We start from the raw sequence: 9,553 nt of genomic DNA, 5'->3' as shown, positions 1-9,553 counted from the left end.
GCACGTGGACCACTCCCCCCAACAAACAATGCAACCTTTTGTTTTTGAAAATATACTGATTAAGTCGGTTAAACTATTGATTAAAGCCTATTTTTGTTTGTATGGGAATTCTGTGCACACTTGTGACACGTAGTACAATTTTACTTTCGAAACAAACTTGTGACACGTGCTTTTCAGATTTTCGATTACATAATTTACTGTATCTTTTAACTGGTGTAACCAAATTAGTTGAAACTTGGAGCGTTTGTTAAGTGATAGTATACGAACCGATTGCTTCAAAAAGTTTGGCTCTATCATTCATAGTTTTGAAATTATTTACCAATAAACTTTAAAAATCGATTTTCTCGAAAAGTACTAAATGGTCGTTGTCACAAGATAGCACCCAACTGACGATTTGTTAAACTGTCTGACAGGATGATTCGTCGCGTCGCAAAATTAAGTTTCATTTCACTTGAAATTACATAAAAAACGTAACTTAATCCATCTTTAGGTGGTTGGTGCCTTCCTCTCATTTAAAGAGTGATTACAATCCCCTAAAGTGTCCACATGGTTTATGGATCTCCCATAACGTGATCGCAGCACCTGAGGTCCTAATAAAAATAAGTGACGAGTAAAAAAACAGACTTCCTACAGACTTTTTGTCAAGATTATACAGACACCGCCTTTCAGGAAAATGGCACCCCTCTACATACAAGGCTTTTTTCGTGGCGACCAGACGGGACCATTTGAGGTTATGTAAATTCAGACCATTTTTTAAACTGCTTGTAATTTTAGATAGGTAAGTCAGATCTTGAAAATTCTTAATCCATAAGAAAGGTCTTCTCATATGCTTCCTAAAAATACATAACATGTGAGTGTTTCATGAAAAACCACCCTTTTACCATAATTTTAATTTAATATGAAACAGTTTTTAACATAACTTTTTAAATACATGAGAAAACTCATGTAGCCACCCTGGTTTGGCAAAGTAAACAAACCGAACTTTTTGCGGTACACCTTTTTCGATTTTTCCGCGGACACGGGAGTGCAAAAGGCGGCCGAAAAAACGGCACAAACGGATCTTGTGAACAGTGCGCAAAAGCGAAAGCTTGACGATGGCATCCATAACCTCGAAGAGGAATCGCGTTCGAAGCACCCGTACAACACCCGAGCGGCGGCGGCGGCAGCGGCAGCGCACTATGTTACATTGGGTGGCCAAGTTTCAAAAAAGTGACCTTCTCCAAATATTTTTTGGTATTTTTTTCTCGAAAGTAAACATTCTAACTAAGAAAAATCAAAATTTTCAAAGCTCTAAGTTTGTTCATTACGGAGATACGAAAGCTGAAAGTCAAAAAATGGAGTAAAAAACTAGCGTTTTTCGTAAAAAAGGCTGATTGTTTAATTTTAACATAGCTCAGCCATTTTAAATATTTTATTAGGACAATTATACATCGTTGGAAAGGTAATGAGATAAGCTTTGAAACTATTAATAGATAAAATGTTGTTTCCAAACTAAAAACTGAAGTTTTCATCGAATAACTGGAGCATTTTTTTGACAAAACTTATTTTTTGTGTTTGTTAATCGAGTACTTTTTTTGCTAACCGATGCTAAACATGAAACTAAGATCACTTGAAAGATTGGATCATAATCTAACATTGCTGAAATTTCCAGCCTGCGATTTTTTTGCGTTTTCGGAGATATGCCATTTTGAACATTTACGTTTTATCAAAATTTGCTACATATGCGCCCGTTTATTTCACTTGCTTTGCTACCTACTTCGTGGGCATCGTTGCTTCAAAAATCAATACCTGGTTTCAAGAAGTTCGAAATGACTTTATTGGAGTTTTCTGTTGCCTACATTTAAAATTAAGTACCTTAGTCAAAATAAGGTATTCGTACCGAAGTTTCTCAAGCGAAACTGGAGAATCTCAGTTTGATACCGAAAAAAGTATTCAGCAAAATATTGACTTAGCATGATGAATTTCTGCGATCAATCCATGAAACTGATCCACATTTAAGTTCTATGCTGGTTAGTACAAAACATCATAAAAGTACCTTTAACATATCCTGAAGCCGTCAGAAACTCTATAATCAAATGAATTTTCATGAACAAGAACATTAGGATTAGTAAGAATATGTTTTGTATTTTATCGTTTTAATTCATAATAAATATTTTGAATGAAATTAATTTTTCTGTTATTTGATTTAACAATTAAAATTTTCGCAATTTATGCCCGTAAGGGTGGGGGCGGTGGGTCTCAAGTTATATGGCATGGACTCACAAAAAGAAACACACAGCAGTAAATAATAAATATTTGACTTAAAATGGATTTATTACGCTTAACAAAATATTGTTGGTGGGGAGGAGGGGGGTGGTGAAAGAAAGTAGAGGGAGGGGTTGTGTCCTTAAAGTGGGGATGTATTAGCTTATCCATAATTTAATAATATAAACTTGCAATAAAATATATACGCAATTCTTTTGCACTTGCAAATGTTTGAAAAGACTATTTATTATAAACAATCCACTATTGAAAAACATGAAAAGTCTTAAAAATTTACGTATATCATTTCAATACCATACAATTACCCAAATTTGTATGAAAAACATTTAAAAAGCAAAAAAATAATTTGGCCGCCTATTTGTATGGAGATGGCCCATAGTGCAGCGGCGGCGGCGGCACTTTCGTCAGCAGACCAGGTTCCCGGTAGCAGCAGCAGCAATGGCAACAACAACGGTGCATCAGTGGTACTGAATGCAAACATCCCAACCAGCAACCAGTTCGACGGGCTGGAAGAGGAGCAGGGTGACGACTCAATTTCGTTGCGATCAATTATCACACCACCTCCGGTGCTAAAAATCGACGAACCAGCTAAAAGCAAGAAAGTGCGGGTCCCTCCTATCTCGGTGATCGGAAAGTCGACCTGGCAGCTGCGTGAATTCCTGGGGAAGTGTCGAATCCAACAAACAGCCTTCAACATGGAGGTCACGAAGACTGGTGTGCAGTTGTTATGTTCCAGCGAGGAGAGCTTCAGCAGCGCAGTCGCGGCCCTCCGCGGAGACAACGTACAGTTCCACACGTACACCCCCGCTGCTGAGCAGCCGGTGAAAGTGGTTCTCTCGGGACTATCTGTGTATGACGAATTTGAACTGGAAACGGAACTCGCCGTTCTTGGCATTCACGTCCAGGAGCTGAAACTGTTTTCGCGAAAAGTGGTCGGGATGGAAGAGAGTGCGCTGTACCTTCTCCACTTCGCAAAAGGGACAGTAAAGCTGTCCGACCTGCAGAAGGTTAAGGCGGTGTTCAACACCGTGGTCCGTTGGCGCTACTACGAGCGGAAGCCGACCGATGCTGTGCAGTGCCACCGCTGCCAACGCTTTGGGCATGGCATGCGAAACTGCAATATGGCGCCACTATGTGTGAAGTGTGGCGAAAAGCACTTCTCGGCGGATTGCAGACTGCCGAATAAAGCTGAGCTCGCGAGGGTGGACAAAAGCGCGACACGAGAGGCGATTAAGTGCGCGAACTGCAGCGGCCAACACACCGCCAACTACCGGGGCTGCCCAACCCGAAAAAGTTACCTGGCCAAGCTTGCCGAAAAGAAGGCCGAGCTCCGCAACGCGCAGCCCCCAACGCTGCGCCCTTCCCGCAACACCGTGCCGCAGAACGGGAACCCCAGCATCAATTCAACGGACGACACGTCGGTCATGACTTTCGCCGAAGCACTGTCCCAAGGGAACAGTAACAACACCAGTAATGACCTATTCACCATGTCGGAGTTTCTCGCTCTTGCAAGAGAAGTTTTTGCTCGGCTGAAAAGCTGCAAATCCCGACAAGACCAACTTGAAGCTCTCGTGGAGCTTACCGCCAAGTATATCTACAATGTCTAACGTTGTAGATAACTTGCGCGTGGCTAACTGGAACGGACGATCCGTTCACGGTAAGAAGCTCGAATTTTCGACTTCCTAGAACGGCACGATGTGGACGTGGGAGTCGTGACCGAAACCTGGCTGCAAGAGAGACTCGCCTTCTACCACCCAAAATTTTCTTGTTTACGATTCGACCGTGCCTCAGCCGATGCCGAAAGAGGCGGCGGCGTCCTGATAGCGGTTCGCAAAGGCATTACTTACACGGAGCTCAACTTATCGACCAAAGTCATCGAAACTGTTGGCATTTCCGTCAGCACGACGGAAGGAAACGTACACATCATCGCTGCCTACTTCCCCGGGGCAAGACGGCGCTCAGTATGGACACAGTTCCGCCGCGACATTTCCACCATCACGCGGGGGGCCGAGCCTTTCTTCGTGGCCGGTGACTTCAACGCTCGACATCGATCCTGGAACTGTGCTCGGGTGAACAAAGCGGGGACAGTCCTGTACCAAGAAGCAGCCAGCCGCAACTTCTTCGTTCACTTTCCTGACGCCGTCACCTTCCACCCGTCAGGCCGCGGGCGGCCCTCAGCATTGGACTTGGCGCTCTCCAACAACCTGCTGGACATGACGAAACCGGTCGTCTTGAACGAGCTTTCGTCGGACCATCGACCAGTCCTGTTTGACATCAGTCTGTCAGCTCCGATTGAGCAGTCATCGCCCAAGTTTTGCTGCTACGCTCGTGCCAACTGGCCGAGCTTCCAAAGGGAGGTAAACGCGATGCTGGACTTACTGAACCCCGAAGTCACCGACCTCAACACGGTAGCCGAAGTTGACGCCGCGGTAGAATTCCTCACCAAGACCCTGCTGCAAGCCGAAGCTGTTTCAGTTCCAGAAGTTCAACAGCGTAGCTACCACACTGCGACAATCCCTGAGGACACCCGCAGACTGATCGCGCTCCGCAACATGCGAAGGCGTCAATGGTACAGGAGACGGGACCCGATCTACCAGGACATCGTGTCGTCACTAAACCGTCAAATTCGTGAGGAGTGCAACCGGGCAAACTTCAGCAAGTTCAAGGACACGCTAAGAACGCTGCACGACGACCGGGACACGCTTTGGCGAATAAACAAGGCCCTGCGGAAGACGACCAAGTACAGCCCTCCGCTGCGCCAAGGAACAAATATCATCGCCTCCTCATCCGAGAAGGCCCAACTACTGGCGGCTAGCTTCGCTCGTGCTCACACCAACCAAATACCTGATGATCCAGTGACTGCCGCAGAGGTGTACAACTCCATCGATTTCATCGATCGGACCCCGCTGGCGGACAACCATTCGTGGTTGGTTCGCCCCAAAAAAGTGGCGCAGCTCATCCGAAGACTGAAGGCGAAGAAAACACCGGGCCAGGATCAACTGAGAAACATCGTGCTGAAGCGGCTTCCCCGGAAGGCGCACATCTTCATTGCAAAGATCTTCTCCGCCTGTGTCCGACTCGGATACTTTCCAGTCGCGTGGAAGCATGCGGTGGTGATAGGCATTCCGAAGCCAAACAAGGACGCCACTAACCCCTCGAACTATCGGCCGATCAGCAGTGGTGTCACGGTTCGCTTTTGAGCGTATCATAGCCACTCAATCGACGAACCTATCGGGTGAGCGCATATCGAACGCTCAGAGCGACGGTTCGCGAACCAAAATTTCGATCATCATTTCTCTGCTCGCTTGCCGCTCCGCTCTGAACGGAGTAAAGAGAGCGTTCAGCGAACGGTTCGCCAACGGAGAATGTAGGCACTGATAGAAAAACTTATTTCTTTTTATTCTTCACTCCCACAAAATTGTTAAAATTTGTTAACGATAAAGTTATCAAGGGACCATCCATAAACTACGTGGACACCTTAGAGTGAGGGGGGAGGGGGGCTATGGCGATTAACCACGTTCCATAGAAAAAAGATTTAATTGAATGGAAATTGTCCACGGGGTGGCTGAGATTTCCAAAAAAGTGTCCACGTTTGTTGATGGTCCCCAAGGAACCAGGGAGTCCTCTGTTGACCCAGGACATAAAAAAGTCTACCATACTCAATGGAGCTATGCGGGTATGACCTGCAGTCATAAACCGCAGACCTCTTGCTTGTTACGGCGGTGGACCCACCGATAATAAATCCAGGGAGTCATTGGCAGACCCAGAACATCTCACTGAGTTATTGCAGCCATGCTCTGTATCCCTTCATAGTCACCGCCTGCCGTAGCCTTCTGTTGTCAAAAACATGATTTTTTTTTTCTCTGAGTGCTGTTTTTTAGCTCTTCTTGCGAACCGCTCATTGATGGCCCCTCTCACTCTCATTCGCGATGAGAGAGCAAGGGTTCATGCGAACCACGGCAGGCGTTCGGATCGTGGTTCGCTCGTGCTTGGTTCGCAATCATGAGCGAACCACACTTGAGCGTCATGACGTATCGTTTGAACCACGATTCGAGTGAGCGAACCGTGACATCACTGCCGATCAGCCTGCTTCCAACCCTCAGCAAACTCCTGGAGCGGGTAATTCTGGTGCGCATCGAACAACATTTGGAGAACACGCGGTTCATTCCGGACGTCCAGTTCGGGTTTAGACGAGGGCACTCCACCAACCATAAACTCGTTCGGCTCGTTAAGGAGGTGCGCGCGAACTTCGCGCGGCGTAAGTCAGCCGGCATGGTGCTCTTGGATGTCGAGAAAGCATACGACTCGATGTGGCAAGAAGCAATCCTACACAAGATGTACCTCGCCAACTTTCCGCTGTACATCCTGAAGATTGTCCGCTCGTTCCTGCAAAACCGATCGTACCACGTTGCGGTAAACGGACACGTGTCGGACCGGCACGAAGTTCCTTTTGGCGTCCCGCAAGGCGCCGTCCTTAGTCCCACGCTCTACAACTTATTCACGGCCGACTTGGCGATGATCAATGGCGTCAGCTATTTCCTCTTCGCCGACGACACGGAGTACCTCGCGTCGGACTCCGATCCGGCCATCGTCGTGACCAAGCTGCAAGCTGCCCAAAACGCCATCGAACGCTACCAGAAGAAGTGGAAGATGAAGACAAATGCCGAGAAGTCGCAAGCGATCTTCTTCACACGCAAGCGAAGCCCACGCTACCTTCCCCGCAGGGAGGTTTCGGTGTGGGGTAGCCATGTGCCATGGTCAGAGGACGTCAATTACCTGGGGCCGCCCTGGACAAGAAGCTGACTCTCGCCAAGCATATCCAGAACGCCACGATCAAATGCGGTAAGATCACCAAGATGCTCTATTCTCTCGTCAACCGGCGGTCCTGGATATCAACTCTAAGCTGCTACTCTACAAGACTGTGTTCAAGCCGGCGATGACGTACGGCTACCCGGCGTGGTACGACTGTGCCGCTTCCCACCGGAAGAAACTTCAAGTCAAGCAGAACCGGCTGTTGAAGATGATGCTAAATCTGGATCCGTTCCACCCGACTGACGACGTCCACAGGATGGCGAAGATGGAGTTGATCGATGATTGGCTCCAGCGAGTGCTACCGAAGTTCTGGATAGGGTGCGCCACCTCAGTCAATCCCCTGCTGCAGCGGTTGTCCCCTTGAGCTGTGATATTAGATTAAGTAATGCCTCCTTTCCTCTAACTATCCCACATCTATTAGCTATTTCGAAGGTTATTTTTGCAATTTTTTCCCTTCTCTGTCTAATTCGTTCTCCTTAGTACCAGTAAACTCTTTCCCCATTTTGAACAAATCAGCTGTTGAAAGGTAGTCCATATCTCAGCTCAGGATAACAACTGCACCAATGTAATTGTTAAAGCAACCTAATAAAATGAAATGAAATGAAACATGAGAAAACTACATGAATTTAAATAGCAACATAGGAGACGTTAAGACGGATCGATTAAAACCATTCCGGCCAAAATCGGTTGAGCCTGTGACAAGATATTCCAGTAACATTGATTTGGTACACATGTCTACATACAGCCAAACACGCAGACATTTGCTCAGCTGGCGATTCTGAGTCGATATGTACAAATGAAGGTAGGTCTAGGAGGTCTAACTAAAAAGTTCGTTTTTCGAGTGATTTTATAGCCTTTCCTCAGTAAAGTGAGGAAGGCAAAAATACACTCCAGTCACATAAAATTGAGTCGAAAGTGTTTTGTTAATTATGAAAAAAAAAATAAAAAAAAATTGTGTGATAATTAACAGAATTTTACATTGCATTTTAGATTACATGCATTGTTTTTTAAATGATGTTTGAGATTATGTCATGTGTAAAATTCAGATTTTGTTGGTGTGTATACTTAGTTTAAATTAGTTACTATACCATAAAATCACAGATAGCCGTTTGTGGCGCTGTCGTCGTAGAGGAGATTTTACAGGAGATCCGAAATCTTCTTATTCGATGATTCGAATAAGAACATTGCGGTAAAGATTTGAACACATGTGCATATAGTGCAGTGGTTCTCAACCTTTATTGATCCATTCCCCCCTTGGCTGAGTTTTAAGATCTTAATTTCCCCCTTGAAGCATTTTTAAAACGATTTTTCATTACCAATCGTCACGAAAAATGTTTGTTAAATAATTCTATTATTAATGTTAATGTATGTAGTAGAGTGTAACAAAAATGACTTTTTGGCGGGCATTCAAGGGTTTGTTCCGGTGGGCATACTAAGCCCAAATCCAAAATATGAGCTTGATTGGACGTAACAGGAGCTGGCGCTCCGCCCTTCAATTTTAAATGGGATTTAACCCGTAAAAAAAGATTTTTTCAAAAATGTCACTTTTTGAGGCATTTTGGCCACCAATGCGTTTACCAAAAACATCACTGGCGTGTAGGCCAGATCCTTGCGCATCTTTTGGTATATATAACATTGACATTAAGAGCACCCTGGAGCTCGGTACAGGCCTTCAAAGTTTGGCATTTTTTCGAAAAATCGGTCCCGGCAAAAAAGATATGCGTCGCGCCTCGCGACGCCCTAGACGCCATTTGATTTTGCCAGGGCCGATTTTTCGAAAAAATGCCAAACTTTGAAGGCCTGTACCGAGCTCCAGGGTGCTCTTAATGTCAATGTTATATATACCAAAAGATGCGCAAGGATCTGGCCTACACGCCAGTGATGTTTTTGGTAAACGCATTGGTGGCCAAAATGCCTCAAAAAGTGACATTTTTGAAAAAATCTTTTTTTACGGGTTAAATCCCATTTAAAATTGAAGGGCGGAGCGCCAGCTCCTGTTACGTCCAATCAAGCTCATATTTTGGATTTGGGCTTAGTATGCCCACCGGAACAAACCCTTGAATGCCCGCCAAAAAGTCATTTTTGTTATATCCTAGTATGTAGCAACTACAAACAAACACAGTTTTATTTTTTATCAATCACAGACAGAAATCATAACTGATATTTAAAAAATCACAAAAAAAAAAACAAAAAAATAATAAAATGTCAAATAACAATTACAAAAATATAAACACCCCAAAATTAGTGTAAATTATGTTCTTAAAAAATCGAATCAACGCAAAACCTCACAAATAGGGGTCATTCCACCTGAAGTGTGCAAGAAAAAATGCAAATTTGAAAATTACCATCTCCGATTCTGCTCAAATTTGGCAGAGCTGTTGAGACTATCAAAACATGCAAGAATCCCGAATTTCATCAAAATCGGACTACCCCCTCCATTTTTGTACCCTCCCAAAAAATCGACTTTTTGACGATTTTT

The sequence above is a fragment of the Culex quinquefasciatus genome, chromosome 3 (assembly GCF_015732765.1).
Source record: "Culex quinquefasciatus strain JHB chromosome 3, VPISU_Cqui_1.0_pri_paternal, whole genome shotgun sequence".
Lineage (NCBI taxonomy): Eukaryota > Metazoa > Arthropoda > Insecta > Diptera > Culicidae > Culex > Culex quinquefasciatus.
Note: the sequence above shows the minus strand (reverse complement) of the source record.